At 39.1% G+C, this 27,189-nt stretch overlaps 1 protein-coding gene and 1 long non-coding RNA gene across 12 annotated transcripts in view; one reads left to right on the top strand and one right to left on the bottom strand.

Moving 5' to 3' along the window:
• The window catches only part of Sytl5 (synaptotagmin-like 5), a 243,631-nt gene that overhangs the window by 8,831 nt on the left and 207,611 nt on the right, over positions 1-27,189 (top strand).
• LOC147998148 (uncharacterized) overlaps positions 1-27,189 on the bottom strand; it is a 46,607-nt gene that overhangs the window by 11,141 nt on the left and 8,277 nt on the right. The gene's annotated exons all lie outside the window — the stretch shown is intronic.

Raw genomic sequence — 27,189 nt, 5'->3', positions numbered from 1 at the left:
TTTATTCGTTTAGTCATCTGACTGGCCAATCCTTGCACAGTTTTACTTCTGTTTTTATTTTGTAACGCATTATGTTTTGTGTCTACATAAATCTAGAAACAACAAATTAGATGAAAATGACCATCCTGAGAGATTCAGCTCAGCTTTTCATCAAGACTTTAGCTTAGTAACTAACTTGTTTATCCTCCCCTAAATCATATCTCAGGTTCTATACTAGGGCTTCTTTAATATTTCCACAGATATTTGTTAGAGTGCCCTAGCATTCCCAGATTCAACCTTTGACTAATGTCAAATGGGAGTGGATCCCCCTTTATTCCTACCTTTGAACACATAATTCTCCTTTGTATTTTTGGTAGAGTTTGTTTCTAAGAGGTTCTCAGATGATATAAATAAGATTAAACTCTAATTTTCTAGAGTTGTGGTTAACTTAGAAATATATCCCCATATTAGTTTTCTTTTTACCAAACTGTCTACTTCTATTCACTAGAAACTCTACCCCAAACAAATTTACCTGCATACAAACCCTAGTTTCAGTCTTTGTATTCCAGAGGAACTTATTTAAGATATAGTATATGCCTTGAATTGAACTTTATGGGTGACCCTTGCTGGGTCACCTTCTTGTGGCTTTTCAATGATGGGGCAACATATTACATTTGATGTGAAAATGTTGTAACCCTTGATGTAGTCTGATAACCACAAAGTGTTTGTACGGATGTGGATCACTAGGCACTCATACATCTTTTTGGTGTGAGTACAATTTAAGTTTATTTTGAAAAAGCAAAATCCATTGCTACTGTAGCTTGAGCATGATTTGTGAGTGTCTTCTAAGGATTTGTGAACTGGAAGCTTCATCTGCATGATATTAAGAGGTGTTGGAATCTATAAGAACTCAAGAGGTAGGGCCTAGTGGAAAATTATTAAGTTATGGATTAATGTAGTTATCCATGGGACAAACAATGTTAGTTATGATGAGAGCATGTTCTTATAAATTGGGGTCACTCTATGTACTATTTTAACTGTAGTCTCTTGCCTTTCTAGCTCTCTATGTTGTGATGCAGCCTAGGAGAGCCCATCAGAGGCCAAACAGATTGGTTACCCCGTCTTGAGATTTCAGCCTTCCAAACTGTAAGGGAGATAAAGCACTTTTCTTTATAGAGTTTCAACCTCAGATATTTTGTTATATCAACAGAAAAGACTCATACAGACTTTCTCTTGGTAAGCTGAATCTACAAACCCTCAGATTCGGTACTTTTACTCCTAGTTATATTCTCTAGAGAAATTCTGAATATGAGTTAGTGCCCTGATTGATTTTTTTCCCATCATCTTGATTTGAGTTAGGGTTAGTCTGTGGAACATCTTGACTAATGCTGATGTGGGAGAGCTCAGCAAGCCATCCAGAGGAAGCAAGCCAATAAACAGTGTTCCTCCTTGGCATTTGCTTCAGTTCCCACCTCCAGGCTCCTGCCTTGAGGTCCTGACTTGCTTCCCTTGGTAATGGACTATAAAATGTAACCCAAAAACAAACCCTTTCCTTCCCCAAGGTGCTTTTGGTCACAGTGCTTGTCATAGGCAGAGAAACCTAAGAAAGCTCTAACTCTCTGAAGCTCAGTATGTGCAACAAATTACAGTGACATTAGTAGAATCCATGACTTTGTCATCCAAAGAAATCACACGTGTCTTTCATAACTAACAATATTATGAAATGCAGCCCTGCTCCTCATTCTAGATTTCCCTATATAGACCAGGCTGGCCAAATGGAGATTCACTGCCTCCTGAGTTTTGTGATTAAAGGCATTCAGCACTACATTCAAGGCACAAAATGTGTCTTATGCTCATGTCTACTTTAAAATCTGAGTCGGGTTAGGGGAAATAGTTTGGCCCATAAAGGTATCTTCAGCCATGCCTGATGACTTGAGCTCAATATATGAGACATACATTGTGTGTCCTTCCTTAGAAGGAAAAAAGCAACTCCTGAGAATTGGCACTCGTGCGCGCGCGCGCGCGCGCACACACACACACACACACACACACACACACACACACACACACACACACAAAGGCACAAGCCCTCAAAAAATGAAAAACAGCATATGGATGCTGTGCTGAGACTGGAAGTGAAGTAACATCTGTATTAGTGACATCACAGAGCACTGGGCAGGACATTTGCATGGGAAACAGAGGAAGTGGACACAGAGGCACACAGGACACAGTGAAGCACATTTTCCCACTTGTACAAGAAGATGTGACCCTTGATAATAGTAAGAAAAACAAAACTATATTTCCTTTGATTCTAGTTGACTAAAAGGAGGATGTAAAGATAGAAAAGCCATTACAAAATGGGGCGCTCTTAGAGCTGCTGGGCTGATGACTAGCAGAAACATTCACTGAGGCTGAGCTTTACCAGTCCAGCATCTTTGTCAGCAGTGTGTGTGTGTGTGTGTGTGTGTGTGTGTGCGCGCGCGCACGCGTGCACACGCACATGTATGCTTACATACAATGGATGCTAAATACAAAAGTATCTATGTCTTTAGTTGAGTTGTAGGTGATTTTAATAAATTAGTCTTTATGAATCTACATAGCTAATATGGGTCCATCTACTTTATACTACTATTCAATCTTATCTGTCTCCCCAGTACTGGCTTATGGTTTGAGTTTATCTGGATATATATATATATGTATATATATGTATATATGTGTATGTATATATGTATATATGTATATATATCATGTAACACACAGCACACAGCACACAACACACAACACAGAAAACAGAACATAGAACATAGAATATAGAATATATTTACATATAATACATATTATATAACATCTCTAAAGATGTATAGTATTGTTTGTTTAGAAGTTTCATAAGAATGATACAGATAAACATGGTGATTTAGAGTGATACCTGGTGATTTAATTTTGACTCAGTATTTTATATATAATGAATCTGGATTCTTATGGATACGATACTTATCTATTTTCCTGAAAATGGATGATTAGATTATTCTAGATTTTTAAATTATGAATCATATTGTGATAGAAATTTTATAGCCAAGGCTACATAGTGAGACCTTGTTTAAAAAATCTGCATTTCATAATATCACCAGTCCTGTAATGTGACATGAAAGATGCCTGGGGTTTCTTTGGGTGATACAGTCACGGATTCATTCTGCTAATGTCACTGTAATTTGTTGTCTGCATTTTTAATTGAAGCACATAATGAATTTCAGTTAGAGATTAGTAGATGTAAAAATGTATTCTTCCCAGTCAAGTGAATAGACTTTCTAAGTTCTATGTGTGCCTGTGTGTGTAGTGATCAACCACAGATGCTGTTCTTTTTATCATTTTTTATTGTTTAAAATGATTTTCTAATTTAAACGTATTTTGGTGATATTTTCTCCTCCTCAAAGTTCTTCCAGTGTATCTACCCCTCTGTACCCGCTCAACTTTAAGTTTTTTGCTCCAAAACAAAACAAAAACCAAATACAACAAGTCCCCCAGAAAAACAAAATAAAATCGAACCCCCTCCCTCCCAGCAGGAGTAAAGGATAGTTCTGTTGTTAGCCTTTACCCTAATGATTTGCTTTTCATGTATTCATTTATATTTTATAAAGATAACAAAGTATAATAAAACAAAATCTGTCACATTGGACAGATTTCCAACTGAAGGAAAAGAGCCCAAGAGAAGGTACAATAATTGGTGACCCACTCGTTTGCACTCAGGAATCCCAGAAAAACACTAAACTGGAAGTCATGATATATAACCAGAGGACCTGGCATAGACCTGCGCAGACCCTGGGCTTGCTGTTTCAATCTTTTTGAGTTTCTATGAGCTTTGTATGTATGGGTTCCATTTTATGAAGTGGGCTTAAGTTAAATCAGTTCTTCGAGCTTTGTGCCACCATTGCCCTCGCTTATCTTGAAGGCAGTACGCCATTATTGATAACTGATTTGTGGTTGCATTGGTGTTTATATCAACCTTTTGAGAACTTTCAGAGTATTTTCCTGTCACTAAGACCCTGGTACACACGTGTGAATGCTCTATGCAGGCACTGGCTTGATATTTCCATCTGAGTTGTATAGGTGTCTTCAGCAATGCAGACTTGCTGTCAGTTTCTGGAAAGAGGCTTGGTTATCACTGACTTCAAAGCTAGTGTCCACATATGACTGAATACATAGCATCCTTTTGCTGGGCCTGGGATAGTTCACTCAGGATGACTTTTTCCAGTTCCATTTATTTACCTCCAAATTTCATGATGGCATTTATTTTTAATGACTAATACTCTGTTGAGTACATGTATCACATATTCTTTATTCATTCTTCTCTTGAGGAACATCTAGGTTGTTTCCAATTTCTGGCTATTATAAATAGAGCAGCAATGAGTATGGTTGAGCTAGTGTCCCTATGGTAGGATGAAGCATCCTTTGGGCCCATGCCCAAGAGTGATGTGGCTGGATCTTGAAGATTGAGTCCTACCTTCCAGAGGAACTGCCACACTGATTTCCATACTGGCTATACAGGTTTGGACTCGGACCGGCAATGCTTGAGTGTTCTCTTTAATCTACATCCACATCAGCATATGAATATCACTTGTTTTGTTGGTCTTAGCCATTCAGACAGTTGTAAGATGGGGTTCCAAAGTAGTTTTGATTTGCATTTCCCTGATGACTAAGGAGGTTGAACATTTCTCTAGGTACTTCTCAGCCATTTGAGATTCCTCTATTGAGGATTCTGTTGCTGGTTGTGGTGGCGCACGCTGGTAGGATTTGCTGAAGGAGGCAGAGGCAGGAGGATCACGAGTTCGAGGCCAGCCTGGGCTACACATTAAAAAAAAAAGAGGATTCTGTTTAGATCTGTTCCCCATTTATAAAAACTGGATTATTTGGTTCTTCGGATTATAGTTTCTTGAGTTCTTTGTATATTTTGGATATTAACCCTCTATCAGCTGTGTAGCTGATAAAAGCCTTTTCCCGTTCAGTAGGCTGCTGCTTTGTCTACATGATGTTGTACTTTGCTATGCAGAAGCTTCTCAGCTTAACGAGGTCCCATTTACTAATTGTTGATCTTAGTGCTTGTGCCAATGGGCTTCTGTTTAGACATTTCTTATTGTGTCAATGAGCTCAAGGCTATTCCCCACACTCTCTTCTATTAGGGTTAAATGTATCTGGTTTCATGTTGAAGTCTTTGATCCATTTGACATTGAGTTTTATGCTGAGTGCTAAATATGGATCTCTTTGCATTCTTCTACATGCAGACCAATGCCGTGAAGTAAGAGAAACATTCATACATTGCTGGTTGTAGGGTAAACCAGTACAGCCACTATGGGAATTGGTGTGAAAGTTCCTCTTTCAATCTACCATTTGTTGAAGAGTCTTTTTTTCCAGAGTGTATTTCTGGCTTCTTTATAAAAACCAGATGTCCACGGGGATGTGGATTTGTGTCTGGGTCTTCAGTTCAGTCCCATTGATGGATGTATCTGCTTTTATGCCAATACCATGCTGCTTTTTATTTTTATAGCTCTGTAGTACAACTTGAAATTGGGAGTGGCGACACCTCCAACCCTTCTTTTATTATTCAAGGTTGTTTTTGCAATCCTGCGTTTTTTTGTTTCTCCATAGGAAATTGGAAATTGATTGGCCTTTCAACATCTGTGAAATTTGAGAAGGAATTTTGATGGGGATTGCAATGAATCTGTAGATTGCTTTTGGTAGGATGGCCATCTTCTGGGTATCAGTCGTACAGATCCAAGAGCACAGGAGATCTTTCTATCTTCTGTTACCTTCTTTAAACTCTTTCTTCATTAGCTTAAAGGTAATTTTTTAAAAAAATAATACAAGTCTTTTACTTGCTTGGTTAGTTACCCAGAGACATTTTATGTTATTTGAGGCATTGTGAAAAGTGTTGTTTCCATGATTTCTTTCTTAGTTCATTTGTCATTCATTTATAGGAAGGCTACTGGTTATAGTGAGTTAATTTTTTAATTAATATACTCTCTCATATATTACACCCCCATCCTCTCTTTCTAGTCCTTCTCTCCACCTCACCCACCCGTATCCATTTCCCTTCAGAAAAGGGGCAGGCATCCCAGGGATATCAACCAAACATGGTATACCAAGTTGTAGTAAGATGAGACACCTCCCCTCATACTAAGGCTGGATGAGGCAACCCATTAGGAAGAAAGGGCCACAACGGCAGCCAACAGAATCAGAGACAGCCCCTTGCTCCCACTGTTGGCTGTCCCCGGAGAAACTAAAGTTACATAACTGTAATATATATGTTGGGGGCCTAGTCAGTCCTATTCATGCTCCCTGGTTTTGGTTCAGTCTCTTTGGGTTCCTATGATTTCAGGTTTGTTGATTCTGGGGGTTTTCTTGTTCCTTGATCCTTCTGACTCCTACAATCCTTCCTGTTAATTTTGTACCCAGCTACTTTACTGAAAATGTTTATCAATTGTAGGAGTTTCCTGGTGGGGCTTTTAGGGATATATATATATATATATATATATATATATATAGATATATATAGATATAGATATAGATATAGATAGATAGATAGATAGATAGATATAGATATAGATATATAGATATATAGATATATAGATATATAGATATATAGATATATAGAAATATAGATATATATATAAATCATATCATCTGCAAATAAAGATACTTTGCTTTCTTCCTTTCTAGTTTGTATCCTCTGATCTCCTTAGGTTGTCTTATTGATCTGGCTAAAGCTTCAAGTACTTTAATGAATAGGTATGGAGAGAGTGGACAGCACTTTCAGGTTTCTGATTTTAGTGGAATTGGTTTTAGTTTCTCTCCATTTAAGTTGCTGATGACTATGGGATTGCTATAAACTGCCTTTATTATGTTTAGTATGTCCCTTGTATCCCTAATCTCTCCAGGACTTACAAAGGGTGTTGGATTTTTTCGTTTTTTCATGTATTTATTTTATTTTATGTTTATTTTTCTTTTATTGGATAGGTTTTATTTACATTGCAAATGTAAACCCTTTCCCGGTTTCCCCTCTAGAAACCAGCTATCTCCCCCTGCTTCTGTGAGAGTGCTGCTCCACCCACCTACCCTCTCCTTCCCACCTCCCCTCCATGACATTCCCCTACAGTGGGGCATCAGAGCCTTCACAAAACCAAAGGCCTCTCCTCCCACTGATGCCTGACAAGGCCATCTTCTGCTACATATGCGGCTGGAGCCATAGGTCCAATCCTGTGTAATCTCAGGATGGTAGTTTAGTCCCTGCCAGCTCTGGGGGGTCTGGTTGGTTGATATTGTTGTTCTTATGGGATTGAAAAACCTTTCAGCTCCTTCAATCATTTTTTTTATTATTATTAACTTGAGTATTTCTTATATACATTTCGAGTGTTATTCCCTTTCCCGGTTTCCGGGCAAACATAACCCTCCCCCCTCCCCTTCTTTATGGGTGTTCCCCTCCCCATCCTCCCCCCCTTGTCACCCTCCCCCCAACAATCTAGTTCACTGGGGGTTCAGTCTTAGCAGGACCCAGGGCTTCCCCTTCCACTGGTGCTCTTACTAGGATACTCATTGCTACCTATGAGGTCAGAGTCCAGGGTCAGTCCATGTATAGTCTTTAGGTAGTGGCTAAGTCCTGGAAGCTCTGGTTGCTTGGCATTGTTGTACATATGGGGTCTCGAGCCCCTTCAAGCTCTTCCAGTTCTTTCTCTGATTCCTTCAACGGGGGTCCTATTCTCAATTCAGTGGTTTGCTGCTGGCATTCGCCTCTGTATTTGCTGTATTCTGGCTGTGTCTCTCGGGAGAGATCTACATCCGGCTCCTGTCGGCCTGCACTACTTTGCTTCATCCATCTTGTCTAATTGGGTGGCTGTATATGTATGGGCCACATGTGGGGCAGGCTCTGAATGGGTGTTCCTTCTGTGTCTGTTTTAATCTTTGCCTCTCTATTCCCTGCCAAGGGTATTCTGGTTCCCCTTTTAAAGAAGGAGTGAAGCATTCACATTTTGATCATCCGTCTTGAGTTTCATTTGTTCTAGGCATCTAGGATAATTCAAGCATTTGGGCTAATAGCCACTTATCAATGAGTGCATACCATGTGTGTTTTTCTGTGATTGGGTTACCTCACTCAGGATGATATTTTCCAGTTCCAACCATTTGCCTACGAATTTCATAAAGTCATTGTTTTTGATAGCTGAGTAATATTCCATTGTGTAGATGTACCACATTTTCTGTATCCATTCCTCTGTTGAAGGGTATCTGGGTTCTTTCCAGCTTCTGGCTATTATAAATAAGGCTGCTATGAACATAGTGGAGCATGTGTCTTTGTTATATGTTGGGGCATCTTTTGGGTGTATGCCCAAGAGAGGTATAGCTGGGTCCTCAGGTAGTGCAATGTCCAATTTTCTGAGGAACCTCCAGACTGATTTCCAGAATGGTTGTACCAGTCTGCAATCCCACCAACAATGGAGGAGTGTTCCTCTTTCTCCACATCCTCGCCAGCATCTGCTGTCACCTGAGTTTTTGATCTTAGCCATTCTCACTGGTGGGAGGTGAAATCTCAGGGTTGTTTGATTTGCATTTCCCTTATGACTAAAGATGTTGAACATTTCTTTAGGTGCTTCTCAGCCATTTGGCATTCCTCAGCTGTGAATTCTTTGTTTAGCTCTGAACCCCATTTTTTAATAGGGTTATTTGTTTCCTTGCGGTCTAACTTCTTGAGTTCTTTGTATATTTTGGATATAAGGCCTCTATCTGTTGTAGGATTGGTAAAGATCTTTTCCCAATCTGTTGGTTGCCGTTTTGTCCTAACCACAGTGTCCTTTGCCTTACAGAAACTTTGCAGTTTTATGAGATCCCATTTGTCGATTCTTGATCTTAGAGCGTAAGCCATTGGTGTTTTGTTCAGGAAATTTTTCAGTGCCCATGTGTTCCAGATGCTTCCCTAGTTTTTCTTCTATTAGTTTGAGTGTATCTGGTTTGATGTGGAGGTCCTTGATCCACTTGGACTTAAGCTTTGTATAGGGTGATAAGCATGGATCGATCTGCATTCTTCTACATGTTGACCTCCAGTTGAACCAGCACCATTTGCTAAAAATACTATCATTTTTCCATTTGATGGTTTTGGCTCCTTTGTCAAAAATCAAGTGCCCATAGGTGTGTGGGTTCATTTCTGGGTCTTCAATTCTGTTCCATTGGTCTATCTGTCTGTCTCTGTACCAATACCATACAGTTTTTATCACTATTGCTCTGTAATACTGCTTGAGTTCAGGGATAGTGATTCCCCCTGAAGTCCTTTTATTGTTGAGGATAGTTTTAACTATCCTGGGTTTTTTGTTATTCCAGATGGATTTGCAAATTGTTCTGTCTAACTCTTTGAAGAATTGGATTGGTATTTTGATGGGGATTGCATTGAATCTGTAGATCGCTTTTGGTTAAATGGCCATTTTTACTATATTAATGCTGCCAATCCATGAGCATGGGAGATCTTTCCATCTTCTGAGGTCTTCTTCAATTTCTTTCTTCAGTGTCTTGAAGTTTTTATTGTACAAATGTTTTACTTGCTTGGTTAAAGTCACACCGAGGTACTTTATATTATTTGGGTCTATTATGAAGGGTGTCGTTTCCCTAATTTCTTTCTCGGCTTGTTTCTCTTTTGTGTAGAGGAAGGCTGCTGATTTATTTGAGTTAATTTTATACCTAGCCACTTTGCTGAAGTTGTTTATCAGCTTTAGTAGTTCTCTGGTGGAACTTTGGGGATCACTTAAATATACTATCATATCATCTGCAAATAGTGATGTTTTGAATTCTTGTTTTCTGATCTGTATCTCCTTGATCTCCTTTTGTTGTCTGATTGCTCTGGCTAGAACTTCAAGAACTATATTGAATAAGTAGGGAGAGAGTGGGCAGCCTTGTCTAGTCCCTGATTTTAGTGGGATTGCTTCAAGTTTCTCTCCATTTAGTTTAATGTTAGCAACTGGTTTGCTGTATATGGCTTTTACTATGTTTAGGTATGGGCCTTGAATTCCTATTCTTTCCAGGACTTTTATCATGAAGGGGTGTTGAATTTTGTCAAATGCTTTCTCAGCATCTAATGAAATGATCATGTGGTTTTGTTCTTTCAGTTTGTTTATATAATGGATCACGTTGATGATTTTCTGTATATTAAACCATCCCTGCATGCCTGGGATAAAGCCTACTTGATCATGGTGGATGATTGTTTTGATGTGCTCTTGGATTCGGTTTGCCAGAATTTTATTGAGTATTTTTGCGTCGATATTCATAAGGGAAATTGGTCTGAAGTTCTCTTTCTTTGTTGGGTCTTTGTGTGGTTTAGGTATAAGAGTAATTGTGGCTTCATAGAAGGAATTCGGTAGTGCTCCATCTGTTTCAATTTTGTGGAATAGTTTGGATAATATTGGTACGAGGTCTTCTATGACGGTCTGATAGAATTCTGCACTAAACCCGTTTGGTCCTTGGCTCTTTTTGGTTGGGAGACCTTTAATGACTGCTTCTATTTCCTTAGGAGTTATGATTGTTTAACTGGTTTATCTGTTCCTGATTTAACTTCGGTACCTGGTATCTGTCTAGGAAATTATCCATTTCCTGCAGATTTTCAAGTTTTGTTGAATATAGGCTTTTATCGTAAGATCTGAAGATTTTTTGAATTTCCTCTGAATCTGTAGTTATGTCTCCCTTTTCATTTCTGATATTGTTAATTTGGACACACTCTCTGTGTCCCCTCGTTAGTCTGGCTAAGGGTTTATCTATCTTGTTGATTTTCTCAAAGAACCAACTTTTGGTTCTGTTGATTCTTTCTATGGTCCTTTTTGTTTCTACTTGGTTGATTTCAGCTCTGAGTTTGATTATTTCCTGCCTTCTACTCCTCCTGGGTGTATTTGCTTCTTTTTGTTCTAGAGATTTTAGGTGTGCTGTCAAGCTGCTGACATATGCTCTTTCCTGTTTCTTTCTGCAGGCACTCAGCGCTATGAGTTTTCCTCTTAGCACAGCTTTCATTGTGTCCCATAAGTTTGGGTATGTCGTACCTTCATTTTCATTAAATTCTAAAAAGTCTTTAATTTCTTTCTTTATTTCTTCCTTGACCAGGTTATCATTGAGTAGAGCATTGTTCAATTTCCACGTATATATGGGCATTTTTCCCTTATTGTTATTGAAGACCAGTTTTAGTTCGTGGTGGTCCGATAGCACGCATGGGATTATTTCTTTCTTTCTGTACCTGTTGAGGCCCGTTTTTTGACCAATATATGGTCAATTTTGGAGAAAGTACCATGAGGAGCTGAGAAGAAGATATATCCTTTTGCTTTAGGATAGAATGTTCTATAAATATCTGTTAAGTCCATTTGGCTCATGACTTCTCTTAGTCTGTCTACGTCTCTGTTTAATTTCTGTTTCCATGATCTGTCCATTGATGAGAGTGGGGTGTTGAAATCTCCCACTATTATTGTGTGAGGTGCAATGTGTGTTTTGAGCTTTAGTAAGGTTTCTTTTACGTATGTAGGTGCCCTTGTATTTGGGGCATAGATATTTAGGATTGAGAGTTCATCTTGGTGGATTTTTCCTTTGATGAATATGAAGTGTACTTCCTTATCTTTTTTGATGAATTTTAGTTGAAAATTGATTTTATTTGATATTAGAGTGGCTACTCCAGCTTGCTTCTTCTGACCATTTGCTTGGAAAGTTGTTTTCCAGCCTTTCACGCTGAGGTAGTGTCTGTCTTTGTCTCTGAGGTGTGTTTCCTGTAGGCAGCAGAATGCAGGGTCCTCGTTGCATATCCAGTTTGTTAATCTATGTCTTTTTACTGGGGAGTTGAGGCCATTGATGTTGAGAGATATTAAGGAATAGTGATTTTTGCTTCCTGTTATATTCATATTTGGATGTGAGGTCATGTTTGTGTGCTTTTCTTCTCTTTGTTTTGTTGCCAAGACGATTAGTTTCTTGCTTCTTCTAGGGTATAGCTTGCCTCCTTATGTTGGGCTTTACCATTTATTATCCTTTGTAGTGCTGGATTTGTAGAAAGATATTGTGTAAATTTGGTTTTGTCATGGAATATCTTGGTTTCTCCATCTATGTTAATTGAGAGTTTTGCAGGATACAGAAACCTGGGCTGGCATTTGTGTTCTCTTAGGGTCTGTATGACATCTGTCCATGATCTTCTGGCTTTCTTAGTTTCTGGCGAAAAGTCTGGTGTGATTCTGATAGGTCTGCCTTTATATGTTACTTGACCTTTTTCCCTTACTGCTTTTAATATTCTTTCTTTATTTTGTGTGTTTGGTGTTTTGACTATTATGTGACGGGAGGTGTTTCTTTTCTGGTCCAATCTATTTGGAGTTCTGTAGGCTTCTTGTATGCCTATGGTTATCTCTTTTTTTAGGTTAGGGAAGTTGTCTATGATTTTGTTGAAGATATTTACTGGTCCTTTGAGCTGGGAGTCTTCACTCTCTTCTATACCTATTATCCTTAGGTTTGATCTTCTCATTGAGTCCTGGATTTCCTGTATGTTTTGGACCAGTAGCTTTTTCTGCTTTTTATTATCTTTGACAGTTGAGTGAATGATTTCTATGGAGTCTTCTGCTCCTGAGATTCTCTCTTCCATCTCTTGTATTCTGTTGGTGAAGCTCATAGCTACAGCTCCTTGTCTCTTCTTTTGGTTTTCTATATCCAGGGTTGTTTCCATGTGTTCTTTCTTGATTGCTTCTATTTCCATTTTTAATTCCTTCAACTGTTTGATTGTGTTTTCCTGGAATTCTTTCAGGGATTTTTGTGACTCCTCTCTATGGGCTTCTAGTTGTTTATCTATGATTTCCTGGAATTCTTTCAGGGATTTTTGCGATTCCTCTCTGTAGGCTTCTACTTGTTCTCTAAGGGAGTTCTTCACGTCTTTCTTGAAGTCCTCCAGCATCATGATCAAATATGATTTTGAAACTAGATCTTGCTTTTCTGGTGTGTTTGGATATTCCGTGTTTGTTTTGGTAGGAGAATTGGGCTCCGATGATGCCATGTAGTCTTGTTTTCTGTTTCTTAGGTTCCTGCACTTGCCTCTCGCCATCAGATTATCTCTAGTGTTACTTTGTTCTGCTATTTCTGACAGTGGCTAGACTGTCCTATAGTCCTGTGTGTCAGGAGTGCTGTAGACCTGTTTTCCTGTTTTCTTTCAGCCAGTTATGGGGAGAGTGTTCTGCTTTCGGGTGTGTAGTTTTTCCTATCTACATATAGGTCTTCAGCTGTTCCTGTGGGCCTGTGTCTGGTGTTCACCAGGCAGGTCACTTGCAGCAGAAAAGTTGGTCTTACCTGTGGTCCCGAGGCTCAAGTTTGCTCGTGGGGTGTTGCCTACGAGCTCTCCGCGGCGGCAGCAACCAGGAAGATCTGCGCTGCCCTTTCTGGGAGCCTCCGTGCACCAGGGTTCCAGATGGCGTTTGGTGTTTTCCTCTGGCATCAGAGATGTGTGCAGAGTGCAGTCTCTTCTGGTTTCCCAGGTGTGTCTGCCTCTCTGTAGGTTTAGCTCTCCCTCCCATGGGATTTGGGTGCAGAGAACTTTTTATCCGGTCTGTCCCTTCAGGTTCTGGCAATGTCTCAGACGCAGCGGTCCTGCTGCTCCTGGGCCCTCCCCCACGGGAACCCAGAGGCCGTATACAGTTTCCTCTTGGGCCAGGGATGTGGGCAGGGGTGGGCAGTGTTGGTGGTCTCTTCTGCTCTGCAGCCTCAGGAGTGCCCACCTGACCAGGCGGTGAGGTCTCTCTCCCACGGGGTCTGGGAGCAGAGAGCTCCTTTAATCTTTTTAAGTGCTCCAATGGGGACTCTGTTCTCCGTTCAATGGTTGACTGCTAGCATTCACCTCTGTATTTGTCATGCTCTAACTGAGCCTCTCAGGAGACAGCTATATAAGGCTCCTGTTGGCCTGCACTTCTTGGCATCCACAATATTGTCTGGGTTTGGCGACTGTATATTGGATGGATCCCCAGGTGGGACTAATGAGATGATCATGTGGATTTCGTCTACTTGTTTATATGGTGGATTACAGGCATCATTCTTAAGGAGCCTCCAATGTGTTTTTTGAGATATGGTCTCTCATTAAGATCTGGGGTACATTGATTAGGCTAGCTCAAGGAGACCCAGGGGTCTGCCTGTTTTATGTTTGTTTTTTGTTTTTTGTTTTTTTTTTTTTTAAACTAGACTTCCCCTGTATCTGCATCACCAGCACTGGGATTAGAAATCTATGTGCCATTACATGGGTGCTGGGGATCAAGTACTTTAGCAACTGAAATGTCTTACAGCCCGGGGATCAAGTACTTTAGCAACTGAAATGTCTTACAGCCCGGGGATCAAGTACTTGACCAACTGAGATATGTCTTACAGCCCCTCTAAAACTCATTCAAACATTCTTCGAATCCATTTCCCTTGAATAGCAGCAGAGGAGAAAAATAAGTATAAAGTGAATACCAAGTGTTTTCTAAGTGCCACAAGAATAGCACTTTAGTGCTATGAAAGGTGGAGAAGGTATAGGTGCGCCCCTGGCCCCAGCCTCACCTCATACAGCTTCTAAGGACTTTCCACTCCAACCCTTTTCAAGTAGGTCTCCATATTTTCATCTGGAACTCCTGCTTCCTACTCAGATGTGGTGCTTTTACCCTTAAATTAATCAATCTCTTGATTCCACTCTGTTTTTCCACTGAGAACCATCCACTGCCAAATACCTCTTTGCTGGCCCCCACATGATAGCACTGTGTGGTTTTTCAGTACCCCACAGCCTGTGTTCTTCAGAGCTTTTCCACTGGGGTGAGCAGTAAGTAGTAAGCAGAGTCCCTGCCTCCATTAACACTCTTCCTTTCAGACATAACACAATTTTCTTCTTAAAAAGATTTATTTATTTACTTATTTAATTTATGTGTATGTGTGCCCACATGTGAGTATGTGCACCATGTGTATGCCTGGTGCCAATGGAGTCCATATGAAGATATCAGCTTCCTTTGAGCTGGAATTAGATAGTTATAAATCAGTGTGTGTGTGTGTGTGTGTGTGTGTGTGTGTGCACGCGCACGCGCGCGCACGCACGCGCACGCGCAAACTGAACCTGGATCCCCCACTAAACCACTGAGCCATCTCTCCAGTCCTTAATACATCACAATTTTAAAGCATGAGGAAAAAGAAACATTTTCCTGACTGCACATAAATTAAGACTGTTCAAAAACACAGCACAAATAATGTACACTTCTTAGGCATTTTACATATGCTCGTTCCATTCTCATCTCAGAGTCCCAGTCAAATGGGCTCTTTATTAAGCTATAGCTTTAGTCATGGCTGTTTCCTGGGCCACACAAACACCTAGATCCTGTTTGAATTTTCTGCTTGTATGAACATAATTAGTCATTTCATTTGTATATTCCAGAATATGCATTGATGAGTTGACTTGATGATAAATTATTTCTCCAGAATTAATAGGTGGATATTATAGTTGATTTTGGGGATAGATCTGTTTATAGAAAAGTATCACAACAATAGGACAAAGAGTTCCCATATACATATGTCCAGCCTAGCAAGTAGTTAGCATAGTAGTCTGTGTGGCATGTTCATTAGATGAAGCAATATTGATATGCCACCATTAAATAAAGTCCATAATAAACACAGTCTTTTATTTAGATTTTTAAAAATCTTCAACTAATAAACTTTACTCTGTTCTAGGATGTACCATGCAGAGTAATTTCCTAACAACAATTAGTTTTATTTCTTTTAAGTTCCTTTTTGCTGTGACAATTTCTTAGACTGCCTTTGCTTATGATGATCCTGTCAGTTTAAAGGACATAGATCAACTAGAATTTGTCTTAAGTTATTTATAGGACTAGAATAAGTGTTGTGTGTTTTGGAGAGGAAGACTATAAAGGTTAAGTGTTATTTTGCTTGCATTTCTTTTTTTTTATTTTTTATTTTTATTTTTTGGTTTTTTTTTTATTTTTTTCGGAGCTGGGGACCGAACCCAGGGCGGTTAAGTGTTATTTTAACCACGCAATGACATATTGTATATACTGTATATATATATATATATATATATAGTCATCATAACCGATCACTTGATGTTCATGTTGGCCACTTTCTAGCAGAGGGAGTGTTGGTCAGGTTGCATTGTCTGAAAGAGACACTTTGCTCCCACCCCCTACTGACAACCAAGTCACTAGGCTCAGGCTCCATCTGACGAATTAGGAATTATGTTTTACTTCCTTGAAGGTAAAGTATGAAAATAAGTTATTTGAAATTCTGCCCTGGAGATTTGTCACTTCTCTCTAATTTGCTTACATATTCATTCAGCCAAGCATTTGTTTATGCCAGTGAGTATTAACAATAATGAATTTTCATCAGATAATTCAATAATTCAATTTTATCTTTGACCATTGACACAAATTTCTGTTTCTTTGGCTCTGGTTCCTAAGCATGCAAAATAAAAAGGGGGGGGGGAATCAGTGGGTATACATGGAATCTGTCTATTATAGTCTTTTTGTATGTAGTACCTTATCCTTTGTACAGTCTTTTACTAAATGAGTAATTTGGTGATATAGTAAACTTTACTATAAAAGGTGCAGTAAAAGAAATTTGTCCGTAAAAAAGTACGTAAAAAAGTCCGTAAAAAAAGTGAAAATTAAAATTTATTGCCATTCTCATGCCTTTGCACTCCTTGTCAGAGGAAGTCCTATCCTTACTACTATTATTTATTGATGTATATTTGCATGAGCCTGAATGTGTGTGTGTGTGTGTGTGTGTGTGTGTGTGTGTGTGTATTACATATGTGCAAGTACCTGCAGAATTAGAAGAGGATATTGAATCCCCTAGAGATAGACTTATATGTAATTATGAGATGTCAAATGTGGGTAACTGAATCCTGGGTTCTCTACCAGAACTGCAAGTGCTCTTAACTACTGAACTATTTCCCTAGCTTCTACTACTAGTATTTTGATAAAAATTTCATAGATGCAATAGCTGTCAATCAGCCACTTTAGATTCCAAGGGAAAAGGCCAGGATGAAACAGGAGACTATAGCTAAAAATGTGTATTCAGGATAGGTTGGGCAGACCAAAGAACTATGGAATTCTTAATTCTAGCAGTACATTTACTTAGCAAACTGTTCCCCAAGATTTATTTTTTTTTCTGGTCCAGTTCTCTGTTTCAATTTCTGACTAGCATACAGTGTGGCCATATCAGTCAATTTTCTTATTTGAAATAACCAATAAGCTATGTCTACTTTAAGCAGATGTTTTTGTTTGGGGGTTTTATGTGGTGGGATATGCATGGCTCCATTTATCCCCACTGCTAACAATGGCTCAAAGACATGAGTAGTTTTAGTTTCATTCACTAAAGGAAAAGATTTCCATATCCTTCCATTCTGAGGCTGACCACGTGTCTTGCTTTGTTCAAGGAGAAGCTACCGTATAGATATGATACAGGAGGACATTTAAGTAAGGACTTGCACAGTTCTTCTTCTGTTCATTATCTTGGATTTATTCAAGAAAATATGACAAGCCCAGCTTAATGGAGGCTGAGAGACATGTACTTCAGAACTAAGTCATGGCATATTACACCTGAAGCTATTCCAGGTTGATTGACAACTACCAGACATTCATGAGATGAGTTGCAGCTAACCACAGCCCAGATACGTGAACATTTTCTGAGGGAGCCAAGAGGTTCAGCCTTCTTGGGAAAGACTGACACCTAACAATCTTATGCCAGTTACTTTATTCAAACATCATACAAGGTTAATTGGGGCTGGGAAAGGTTCCAGATACCAAAGTTATCTTGCCATTGCTGTCCATGAGAACAGAAAACCACACAAATCTCAATCACTTTTGATTATGGCTAGCTTGCTGGAGGATGAGAGACGTGTAATTCAGAATTAAGTCATGGGATATTGCAGCTGAAGCTATCCTAAGTATAGGATATAAGGATATATATATATATATATATGTGTGTGTGTGTGTGTGTGTGTGTGTGTGTGTGTGTGTGTGTGTGTGAGAGAGAGAGAGAGAGAGACAGAGAGAGAGACAGAGACAGAGAGAGAGACAGAGAGAGAGACAGAGAGAGAGAGAGAGAGAGAGAGAGAGAGAGAGAGAGAGAGAGAGATCACTATAGGTATAGGACCACAGCAAGTTAGAACTCCAGGCTTGCCTAGAGTCTCTTAGGACCAAGGTCTGTGTAGTTGCAAGCCCCCACGTAGTACCAAGTGCAGACTTTCCAGAGAGACAACATTCCTTAAGGTTCAAACAGTCTCAAAACAATTTCTCAGCCTCTACCGATTAACACAAACATAGCAAAGTCTTTGCTGAAATATTTCACTCAGAGCCAGACACAAAGGCTTTACTATACATTTCACAACAGTGAAACATCATTATGGTGGCAATTAATAACTGGCACCAGCATTTTAAAGAATTCCTGAGAAGGCTAGAAAACCATTTTCTTTGTTCTTTCTTTTCTCCACTAATTTATTTATTCATTTCCCATTCTGATTGCTGTCCCTCTTCTGGTCCACCCTCACAGAGTCACTATCCCATCCCTCTCCCCTTCTCCTCTCAGCAGATGAGGGCCTTCCAGGTTATCCCTTCACCCTGGCACATCAAGTCTCTGCAGGGCTTGGCGCATCCTCTCCCACTGAGGCCAGACAAGGCAGCCCAGCCACTAGAACATATCCCACAGGCAGACAATAGCTTTTAGCTTCTGCTCCAGTTGTTGAAGGATCCACATGAAGATTGAGCTGCACATCTGCTACATATGTGCCATGGGGCCTAGATCCAGCCTGTGCATGCTCCCATAAAATCCTTTTCAATGCTGACTGGATGTCAGCATCACTAATTAAACAACAGGATAGCGTTTAGATTGGACTTCACTTCTCTTATCTTATTGAGATACTAGGAATGTGTATTAGGATCTTCACTTGGTCTTCCACAGAGAAGGCAGTGTTTCTAAAACTCCGTGCTTGCAAAACTCAGTGATTTCCATATTCCATTCATACTATGGATGTTTGTAACTAGTATAACTTAAAATACATATTTAACTCTAGCTGCAAGACAATCAGGAAAACAAAGGGGGGGAATTTTGTTTTGTTTTCTTTCCTTCTGTGTGTGTTTTAAGCTTTCTATAACTCTGAAGTACAAGAAAACTTTCTAGAAAGACTTTCTAATATCTGTCACGGAAGTGTAGAGAAAAGATTATATGTCTTGATCCCCTTTGAATCTTCTATCTCTTCGATAGGATTGACTGAACTGATAATATTCCCACAATTTGGAATCCTAAAGGAAGAAGACATGGGCCTTGGGAGTATTTTGCATCAGAATTGCTATTCCAATTCAAAGAACCCAGGGAAACAGTTTGTTTTTCATCTTCATGATGCGGGAGGGGACAATCTGCCTTTCCCTCGTTTGTTTCTGGCTGAATAGGTAGCCCGTGAATAAGCTCAGGTTAAACATTTTACTTTCAATAGACTGAACATGGAAAACAAGGGCTTTGACCTCATTTTTTCCACTTTGTACAGGAGTGAAAAGCTGCAGCAAAAGCATTAAGAAAGGCGTATTTGCCTGCTTCTTTTGAGGTGTGAATGCAAAGAAAGAAACAAATGCCTATACCATCTCATCTTCTACACTCATAAGTCAATCTCTGTGACCCAAATAGCTAAATACCTTACAGGGGACCTATTGAGCTAATCACTTGTAAACTCATCCTCACACTTCAGCTATAATGATTGTCTGTAGCGCCTGGTACGTAGCACAGGGCAGCAATGCTTTTCATTTTTACTAAATGAAAAGCCTTTGCGTGTAGGTGTATTTATTTGTAAAGTATCATTTCAGAAACTGGCCACATGGAACTTTTATTTGTTCTCCTTTCTCCTCCTGCAGACCGTGTTCTAGTTAAATATTTGTTGAATGAAACACTTTTGTGACCTTTTTGTGTTTTAATGTACGAGACGAAACCATGTTTCTCCTGATATTAGAAAATTAAATAAGACAAACAAAAATGAGAAAGATTTCATTTCTGCAGTATTTTTTTAAAGAGTGAATTTTGAGTAAGTTTTGGTGAAAATCAGTATTTGGCTATAGAGCTTTTTTAGAACCTTTGCCTGGTTACTAGTAAGAGTAGGAGGAAGCCTATTGGATGCTGTGGTGATAACTTCATAAGCATTTGGTCTGACAAAATTCCCAGCAATGGCAACGTGCCAGGTACATTTACTTGCAGGACCAAAAGATATTCTGATATTGCCAAAACACTGGCCCATATGGCTTTGTGTTTAAAGTCGTTGGGTTTTAATATTGTTATGTACTGATGACAAGTCTAAATATGGGTCAATAATCTGCCTTGTCCACTAGGAGATTGTGGAAACCACTCATTGTTGTTATTTCCTGAAGAAGTTTTCTTTTGTATAGTTTGAAAAATATTCCTGACAAGGTCAAATACATCTGGTCAATAAGATGCTAGAGTCGAAGCAAAATTACACCCAGGGATTATCTGCCAACACGGATTGGCTTTGTCTCTCTATAGATTCATCTTCATTAGGGAACCAGTATAATCACTGACCTTTGATGATATCATAGACTTCTGCCTTTCCTTACTCTCTTTACCCTCTCCAGAAGATCTCTCTGGCCCTTCTTGTACATCTGTTGCTAACTAGACAAGGCTTTGTTTGATCTAGATTAAGGAAAACGTTAGTTAAAAATCTAGATTTGTCTTGATTTGCTCAGCCTTTCTTTACTGTTCTTGCCTCTAAATTTATGAAACAGCTGTGGTTTTGTTTTGATGTCTAGATGAGCTTTCTATGTCCCTAAGATGATGACTAACATCAACAATTCAACTGTTAGTGTCTGGACAATACACATTAACTGTGATTCTGCATATCAATGCCTTACACACAGAATCTGTCTTTAGTTCCTGAGATATGGTTTCTGGAACTCCAGCAGAAAGCCACAGTGCTTGGGTAGCACCTCTGTGCACATGTGGGCCTAACTTCTGACTTTGCTCTTACTATTAAAAATCCACAGAATCCTTATATTACCAAGATTCATCTGAGTCCTTTACTGTTTCTGCACTAGGAGAGGGGAAGAGGTTCTGCATAAGTTTTTATTTCAAATTCCTTCATGTAGTTTGCATGAGTGAGATGCTAGAAGCTGCAGGAGCTTTAACCCACTGATGTGACTGATTTTCTCATCTATTCCTGTCAACTACATTAAGAAGTGATCGTTCCTCCTTGGAGATAAAGAAACTGAGGCAAGGAGAAGAAGTCATATAACAATATGAAGTGGGAGAGCCAGTCTTTACACTAGGGCCTGTTACACTCTGTCCTGTTAGCCACCATACCACAACAGCCTTTTCTGTGGCCTCTGGATACCTCACAAATTTCTGGGTGGGTCAGAAAATTTAAATAAATCAAAGTTATTATGAATCTTGGAACCTCTTCCGCTATGCTCCTTACGCTACCAACAATCCTATAGCATCCCCTTGGTGGAATTAAATGGGTGGGAAATAATTTGGATACATCCCTTTTATCTAAGGACATGCAGAGCCAGATGCAACTTTACACAGAATACAGTGCAGCGTCATTGCTATTTACCAGTTGTAATTATGTGTATGTGACTCAACTTTAACCCAACACTTTCAAATACTATGTGTTTGCTAGAATTTCTGTGTCATCAACTTTCCCTTACCCTCTGGTCCTCTTCAGAGCAAAGCACCATGGAACTACCTTTTATGTCTATTAGAAAGTCACAGCATCTTCTACATGAAATTAAATAAACATGATCGTAAGTATGAGAGCAAAGACGTCAGAGTATCTTTGTTTCCTTCAGAACTGAAATTCTGAGTGGAAGAGACAGCACTGAGTCATTGTAATGGTGAAATGCTACAAGTGTAGGGTTTAACTTATCATTTTATGGCCATTGATTGTTTCCTGTCATTCATTTGCTATGCGTTGCAAGGACAACAGACCCCTCTCCCCCTTTGCCTTTTATAGTCTCATAATTGAGACATCCGTTTTGAAACACCTCAGCCAACCGTTCTAGCGCATCATTTTGAAGAACAAAGGTTCAATTTCTAATATTTTCCACAAATGTTAGGCATGTGCTCTTTCTTTGGGGGACTTCCTGTGACAGTGTGAGCTCAAGGAATAGATGAGATCAAGTATATTGGAGAAAATATCATTTTTCCTCTTTTGAAAATGATGTTGGATAGAAAACCTCCAAGGCAGAGAATCACAAAACTTCTAGTTATAGGACTCAAGTATCAGAGAGTAAAACTGCATGTAGACACCTAAGAAAAAAATTCTAGGACATAGAGTTTATGGTCTATTTAAAGAGTACAGTTGAATTAATACGATAAGTAAATATTAGTCTAGGGTAAATTGGAATGTACTTTATAAAACATTTAAATTCCTATTTCCTTGTCCTCTGGTACTATGAGCTGAGTTTGGAAAGAATATACTATGTGTGAACACAGTTCATACATGTGCCTTCTGGCAAGGTCCTTTGTTATCCTTGAAATCAAAGGGATCTCTGTAGTGCAATTAAATTTTTTTTAGTTCTTTGGATTTTAGAAATGGGTGGAAGGGATGCGTGAGCTCTCCCTTTCATAAGCCAGAACCATGATTTGTGACTGCTAAGAATTCCTTTTTTTTTTTTGCTTCATTATTCTCAAGGAGTTCTGTTTTTTGTTTATTTGTTTTGTCCACAATTCACAAGTTCATTGTAACTGCATCCTGCTCCCTTCCTTAGCCAACCACATAATTGCTTCTCTTTGTCACTTTTGCTTCCTAGTAACTGACTCTTCATGCTACTACTGGCTCTACCGGACTGATTTTATTTCCAAACTGTGGACAAGGGCTGCTTTCCCAAACCCCACTCAATAGATCTATTTGGCTTTATGCTTACGGATAACACTGAAGAGTAATGCTGCAGGAAAGACATTTGTCTGATGATGGTGCTTTGACTTCAATTACCCCTGATCTCATGTAGTCCTAACATCTTTATTCCTTGCCTCTTGTCTTGAAACCAAATTACCAGGGCCTTCCTTATCCCTTACCTGTGAGAGCCACACTTTTCAGGTCTCCAATTACTCCCTCTTTCCCATGTGAGAGGCAGAAGCCATGTATTCTCATTATGAACACTGCCATATTTTTCCTGTGCAAACCAAGCATTAATTCTCTATCATTCTATCAAGTCAAGTGTTCCTCACAAGAGCGTCTGTTCACGGCTTTGCCACTACTTTAGTGTGTGGGGTCATCTTTCTCTTGTTGGTCTGAGAAGGCTCTCCAGGTAGTGTCTCTGAGAGACAGACATATTTCTATGTAAACATGTAGGGACAAATGTGCTGGTTACATATTTGCAATCTTGGCATTTAGGAGGGTTGAGTTTGGAGGACCATTAGGTTGAGGCTGAACTATTCTGCATAGCAAGTGCCTGTCTTACCAGGAAAACAAAATTTAGTCTACGGGTTCAAATCCTGAATTGTTTTGGGTCTCCAGAGTTAATAGTTTACAAGGGAGGAATAGAAGTATGGAATCTGGAAGTGAGATGAAGTTAAAGTAGAGACCTGATAACATTTAACAAGTTAATCAAACAATTCTGGGTTTCATTCATTCACTCATTCATTCATTCATTCAAGTATGTGGACATAATATTAATTGGGTTCTGTCAAAGGTCAAATACTCCATCAAATATCAAAGATATTTTGGAGATAATTTCAAAACCTTATATAATCTCCTGGGGGAAGAGTTAACATAAATATAAATACATGGTAGAATGTTCTGTGTGTTCTTACAAACTTACTCATCAAACATTTGTTTAATGAATTGTAGAAATTAAAGTGACAATTTAATCAAACACTGCTCTTTTGCTTTTCTATTTCCTCTCGTAACAACGCAGAACATTTTTGACTATGGGATTGGTAATCGTTGGTTTGCTGGTTAATGAGGCTTAACAACCGCACCGTGCCTGTGAGACATATCTCAACAATGTTGTGTGCATCTTGACTCTCCATGCGTATTAGTAGCAAGTCTTGAGAAGAACTTGATACCCCTCTCTGGTTCCTGGATTTTGTGTAGTAGCTGCTCTGCCGTATTGTCACCAGTAGGTGACAGTGTCTGCTACAACTTCTAGATGTAGATCCTCTACTTTTGGGGAACAAAATGTTCTCATGTATGTAGAAAGAGCAAAGTCTTCCTTCCGTATGTTAAAAAAGCCTCTGACAAGTTATTTACAGAGTATTCCGTTCTGGATGTAAGAAGCCTTTGGTTGACTCATTTAGAGTATGGTGTGACCTTTATTGTATGAGCTGGGAATGAATGTCTACTCATCCCAACACCAACGACAGAAACAGAGACACAGTTCTCCACAAGTACAGCTCAGAGAGCCAATGAGCTTAATTGAGGTTATTTATGGGACCATGGACAACGTTTAGGCAGCGACACCACTGAAGAAAACTCTCTCACAGCAACTGCTAATTGTATATAAATCCTTGGAGACAGGCAGGGAGGGCCTCATGAGCTCCTTTCCTTCCATGATGTGTAGGTCTTCTGTTGGTAATCACAGGTGGTTACAGCTCAAATAGGCAATAGCCATGGTTTTATTTTATTTTATTTTACTTTATTTTTTGATCTGGATGATCAGGTTCCAAAACACTAATTGAAAATTGCATGATTCAGCATAGACTCTGGCACCTTTTTTTCATTTACATTCTTTATAGAAGACTGACGAATAAATCTATATATCATAATCCTTTAAAGTGTATGCTACACCAACTTAAAGGAAATTATGTTATTCAAATACTAAGACATTCAGGGAATGCTTATACTTTTGAGTGACTCATCAAGACATCTGCAATCATGGTTCCCACATTGTTTTCTTCCCATGTTTGGGTACTGAAACTAAATCCTTAACACATTCCAGGCAAGCCTGAGCACACGGGTAGATCTAGGCCTGGGCCTAGTTCCCCGCAGCATCTTACTAATTGCGATCTTTGTTCCAGGCTCTCTGGTTTAATGGATGGTCTAGTGTAAGGTGACTGTAAAACAAATCAAGATATCTTTGAGAATGAAAAGACTCAGTGTTAATAATTACATCAGCCTACAAGACGTAAACTGGAGTAGACAGTTTTAGACTATTTCCCATCACAAGACACAAACTAGCCAAACGCTCAGGTTGCACTCAAATTTTGATTAGGACACACTTGCATATATGTATCAGGTTAAATATGATCTTTTGTAGAGTCTATAGAGATAGAACTAGAATAATTAACATGTCCACTGCTCATATTTAATATCCATATTTGTCTTTTGAAAATCGTTTTGAAACAGGGCACTCACCTCATGTTTGTGATCTGTCTGTTTTTGCCTCCCAAGTTTGTGGATTATATATGGGAGTCACCATTTCTAGCTTTAAGCTACCTTCTTAATTTTGTCTTCTAACAAGTATAAAGTCATATTTAATCTTTTGTATAACTCATCCCTGGGTACCGGCACAACTATTTTCTCTTTATATTATTTAATTTTCATTTTTGCATTTATTTCAATGGTAGTGAGTTCTTCTAAGACATTATAAGAAAAGTTATATAAGTTACTACTTCGAACTTAAATTTTTTTAGTGTTTTATTGTGTATGTGCATACATGTACACATGTGTGTCTATCTGTGTTTGTGTATACATGTGTGAATATGTGTCTGTGTGTGTGCATGTGTGTGTATGTGTGTGTGCGTGTGTGAATGTGTATGCATGTATGTGTGTGTATGTGTGCATGTGTGCATGTGTGTGTGTGTGCGCGCATGTGTGCGTGTGTGCGTGTGTGCGTGCGTGTGTGTGTGTGTGTGTGTGCGCGCCACAACAAGAGTGTGGAGGTCAATTTTTAGGAACTGGTTCTCTCCTTCCAATATTCGGATCCTAGGGATTGAATTAAGGTCATTTGCTTGGTAGTTGGTGCCTCTATTCACTGAACCATAAAAGGTGGCATCAGAAGGTAGAATTTAAGTGATAAATTAACATAGAAAAACTCTCAATTGTTTTCCAGCCATATAGGCTTTATATAGGACCAGAAATTGCTATTTAAAAATATATCTGAAGTCCATGGATATATTTTTTAAGTTCAAGTTTTCAAGTTAAATCATGGGGCTTTAGGAGCTTTTGTGTACCTGTGAGAAATAGTGCTTTAGTGCATAGCTTGGTAATGTTGAGACAAAGCCTAGATATAAAAATATCAAATGCTACCTTTTAAAAATCTGTTTTGGAACCTTATCTCTGAAGGATTTTAGTGAATTAATGGACGTTCCTCCTGTTTTTGCTTCCTTGGAAAGGAGTGAGTTATAGGGCTAGTGATATATGGGACTGAGCTCTGGACAGAGGTGTTTGATCTGAGACTCTTCTTAGCAGTGAGCCGACAGGAGAGCGGGCTAAAGCAGAAGCCTTGTGCAACCAGTATGAGCCCCCTGAGGATGGCTGTGACTGAAGAGCTTTCAGATTTCTATACTCATAAATTATCTTCTGCTTACTACAAGGCTTCAGTAACATTGAAAAATTAATAGTTTAATCCTTTATATAAAGATGACAGTGTTGCGCTCGCTTCGGCAGCACATATACTAAAAAAAAATGACAGTGTTTATCCTGTTCTGATGGAAATAATGGGCTGATAAACAAGAAGAAGAGAAAGTATTGCTGAGATAAGAGGAAGTGAGGGCAAATCTACAAAGGAGACCAGAACTGAAGAGCAAATTTAAGAAGGCAGAAGTGTCTGTGGAAGATTAAAGAGGCGAGCCTACAGCAGGGTCAGCACAAATTTTAACTATCTAGGAATCTCAGAAGTCCCTGAGACTTTCTTTGGCTCAGTTTTTTTTAAAGGTAGGGGGCATCTAACCATTAGAGAGATGTCTCAGTGGTTAAAAGCCCTGGCTGCTCTTTGAGAGGACCTGGGTTCGATTCCCAGTATTCACATGTCAGCTTACAAATCTTCTGTTAAGTATAGTCCCAGGATACCCAACACACCCTTCTCAACTCCATGGACACTAGGCATGCAGGTGGTATATAGACATATATGCAGACAAAACACCCATACACATCAAATAAAAATCAGTCCTTTTTTAAAAAGGCTTCTGAGAAAGCTGGAAAAAGTAGAGTACAGGGTAACCTCCACATGCAGCTGTTTAAAATGACTTTAGTGCTAAAATTGAGAGCAATAAAAA

The sequence above is a fragment of the Rattus norvegicus genome, chromosome X, assembly GCF_021556685.1.
Source record: "Rattus norvegicus strain SHRSP/BbbUtx chromosome X, alternate assembly SHRSP_T2T, whole genome shotgun sequence".
NCBI classification, from domain to species: Eukaryota; Metazoa; Chordata; class Mammalia; order Rodentia; family Muridae; genus Rattus; species Rattus norvegicus.
This window is presented reverse-complemented; position numbering and strand designations above follow the sequence as displayed.